Here is a 3,809-nt window from a genome sequence, read left to right on the forward strand (position 1 = left end):
ACATAGATGTGCACGCCTGCGCTGCTCGCTCCGATGTGGTCTCCCCCAGCTGTGCGTGCTCATCCAGATGTGCTCTCACCTGGCCCACTCTCACCCAGGTACAGCCCTCCCCCAGAGGTGTGCCCTCATCCAGCTGATCCCACCTGCCCGGGCCCTCGCCCCGATGTGCGCTGTTCCCTGCTGCACCCCTCTCCAGCTGTGCCCTCTCCAGCTGTGCCCCTGCTTACCGCCCCCCCGCAGGATGCCCGGCACCCCCTTCCCGGGGCGCAGGACCCACCGCCCGCCCCGCCGGCCGGGGTGTGACCCCTGTGCGCTGCGCCGTCCCCGCCGCGTTCCTCAGCCTGTTCCTAATTGGCTTGACCTCAGTCGTGACTGAAGGAGGCACTAATTAATGCAGGTGCTCACCGGGGAAGGGCCCTCCGGGGATGCAGTGCCCTCCGTGTAGGGCCAGAGGGTCCTTCCTGCGCCAGGAGGGCACCTCAGCGCCCTGTCGCTTGGGTGTCAGGGCAGGAAAACGGTTCCGCTCCTTTTATTTTGCTGCTGGGACGGGCTCCACCTGACGGGCGCTGCCACCTGGGGCTGCCCCGGGACAGCTCGTGATGGTGCCCTGCCTGCATCGGTCCTGCTGGCTGGAGTCAGCCCTGCGCTGCCTCACCCTGGTCCTCCTCTTCCTCCTCCTCCTTCTTCACAGTTCGACGCCGAATTTCGCCGCTTTGCCATGAAACGCTCCAACGCCGGCAGCTTCCAGGACTTCTACTGCCTGCTGCAGACAGTGCACCAGATCCCACGGGTGGACGTGCTCCTGGGCTACACCGACATTCATGGTGACCTCCTGCCCATCAACAATGATGACAACTACCACAAAGCCCTGTCCTCTGCCACCCCCCTCCTCAGGGTCATCATCCAGAAGAAGGGTAAGTGGCAGATGGAGAAGGGCAATGTATCCATAGAAGGGGCACTGGATCCATCCTTCCCGTGCAGGGAGATGAGCCAGGGAGATGTCTCTGGTACCACTGGTCCCACGTTTGGGCTCTGCTGGTGGCAGGCAGTCACATCCCCTCCAGCCATCATTATGGTGAATAGATCCAGAGGTAGTGGCACCAGGAGGCTCCCAGAGCCCCCCTGTGGCTGTGGCACCCACCAGAAACTTCCTGACAGCCCTTCTCCACAGCAAAGGCACCCACACCAGCCCGGCCCCGTGTGCTCCAGCGAGCAAAGGCAACTCCTGGTGATTCATCCCTTGTAAGTTGTGTTTTCCAGTGGGGTTTGCATAGCCTTCCAGAAAACCCCATGTTGCTTCTGTGAGTGTTGTGCCAGAAGCCTTGTCTGGCTCCCTGCCCCGAGGTGGTGGCAGCCATGATTTTGGCAGATCTTTTGGGGTGCCAGTGAGTTTTTTATGGTACAAGGAGGTTCATCTCCTCTTCCCTGGCAGCCCAGGGGCTCACCCTGACCTTAGTGGCACATTCCTGGAGAGCAGTTTCCGGCAGGAACACAAAATCTCTGTGATAGCAGCGTCCTGGTGAGGACAAAAGCCTCCTGGTGACAAACACTCCAGGTATGTCTCCTCTTCACTGGGGAGATGAACCCATCCCCTTCTGCTTGGGTTAGTAGCACTGAAGCTTTCTCTCCAGTAGTCCCATCAAGCACTGCTGTGAAAAGCTGGAGCCTGAGCTAAAAGCCTCAGTTTCCCCAGCACAGCACCTAGAGCAACTCCATGTTTCAAGCTCATGTCAGTGGTCTGAAGGCCCTGGACAAGAAGTGATGCTCATGGCTGGCCCCAGCTGCTGTCCCGGTTTTCCTGGGCTCTTGCATCACAGTAGTGCAGGGTACCTTGGACTTGTGTTTCCTCCAATGTCATGCAGCACAGGGGTTGGAGGGAGCGGGAGCCCATGGTCCCTCAGGGACTGTTGCTGCCAGTATCAAACCATCCCCTGCCCCGATGCCTGGACCCAGGCTGTGGCCCAGGGAGCTGCTGTGGTGCTGGATGTGCTGGGGCTGCTCTGGGAGCTCCTGCTCCAAGAGCCACCTCATCTGCTGCTGGGAAAAGCCTACGATGGCCCATGGGTGACCATGCCAAGGTGGCACATGCAGAGTGGGCAGCCATGGCCCTGGCACTGTGGGCAGTGTGGTGAGGAGGCAGGGCTGGCAAACTCCAGGGCTGGCAAACTCCAGCACCTGGCCATGCTGGTGGGAGAGCAGCTGCGGGGCTGGCAGCACCACGGGAGCTGTGCAGAGGCCAGGAGCAAGCCCAGGGTGAGTCACAGCTGATTTCAAATGGATCCAGGTCATCCTGGGGCTGGGCTGTGGTTGAACCAGTCTGGGTCGGGGAGGAATGCAGCTGCAGAGCCTCCCTGCCACGCCAGGGAGCTGGGCACACGCGTGTGGCTGTAGGTGTGTACCCGTGCACAGGCTCTGTGGCACCCAGTGCTGCCGCAGGGGTTCCACAAGACAAGGCTGCAGCTTGGTTCCTCTTGTGCCATCACCCCCTTGGGTGAAGCCACTCTTGGGGGCAGCCTGGCTGGGGATGAGGGTGCTGGCCCTATGCAGGTGGCCTTGGCTCACAGCAAGGGCAGGGGAAAGCCCAGCACATTGCCACTGGAGGGCTTATCCATGGGGTGATGGACCTGCCTGGCCCAGCTGCTCTGCACCCCTCAGAGAGGAGCTGAGTGCTGAAGTAGCTGTGGGAAAGCCTCCGCCACCCGTCCCCAAGCTAAAAATACGCCCGGCTGTGTGTGCAGGGAGATATTTATAATGTAGGAGCCCTGGCAGGCTGGCTTGGCCAGGGAGAAATTCCCCATCCCTTGTGCTGGGGGTATCCGTGCGGCTGCAGCGGGGTCCCGGTGCTGCTGAGGGGCACCATGGGGAAGGTTCTGGCAAAGCAGGGTCCAGACCTGGGCTTCCCTGTGGAACAGGATGGGGAGAAACCAGTGAGGACCCAGGGGATGCTGCTGCCCAGCAGCTAGTGGATGCAGCCAAAGAGGGGGATATTGTAGAGCTGGGCCCTACCAAGCAGCACCAGGGCAGGGTCAAGGAGGATGGAGTCAAACCCTGTGTCATCCTGCCAGATGGTGGAACAAGAGATGGTGGCACAAATCACACGGGGATTTCCAGTGGCTCTGAGGACACTGCAGCCCTGGGATGGGGCTCCAAGCAGTGGAGCATCTCCATTCCTGGGGACAGCAGGGCATAGTCATGGCCATCCCCAGTCCCTGCAGAGATGGCCCTATTCCAGCAGGGACAAGGAACTCTGGTGCTGGCCATGGGGCCAGACTCACCCTCAAAGGGCTGGTGCTGCTGCAGGACTCCATCATGGGGGGAGCCTTGTATGGGGGGCTGTTCCCTCTCCCCAAACTGGGGCACAGCAGTGGCTCCCGCACTGGCAGGGCTGGCAGCTCTAGTGTTAAGCTGCAGAGTTTGGCTTAAAGTGTGATTAAGGCTGAATTGCTGCCTCCATCCCACTAATCCTGGCCTCACGTACACTGGGTAATCCCAGGAGATGGGCCCAGCAGCAGCAGGCTGCAGGAAAAGCCAGGCTGGTGCTCTGGGGAGACCCATCATCAGGGCACTTCCGCCGGCTCCACAGCTGGGGCCAAGGGCAGGTGGTTGTGGCCCCAGGGGCTGTGGTGCCTGACCCGTGGTCTCCCTTGCTCCCAGCAGCAGAATCCGACGCCAGCGTCTTCGCCTCCAACTCCTTGCAGCGGAAGAAGAAGGGGCTGCTGCGCCCTGCGCACTACCGGGCCAAGCCGCACCTCCTCATCGGGCTGCCCCAGGACTTCCGCCAGATCTCCTCCATCATCGCCGTGGACATC

At 61.2% G+C, this 3,809-nt stretch overlaps 1 pseudogene; it reads left to right on the forward strand.

The window, feature by feature from the left end:
* The first annotated feature begins 691 nt into the window (after positions 1–691).
* The window catches only part of LOC104394745, a 6,721-nt pseudogene continuing 3,603 nt past the window's right edge, over positions 692–3,809 (forward strand).

The sequence above is a fragment of the Chaetura pelagica genome, unplaced genomic scaffold (genome assembly GCF_000747805.2).
Source record: "Chaetura pelagica isolate M959 unplaced genomic scaffold, ChaPel_1.0 scaffold379, whole genome shotgun sequence".
Taxonomy (NCBI): Eukaryota; Metazoa; Chordata; class Aves; order Apodiformes; family Apodidae; genus Chaetura; species Chaetura pelagica.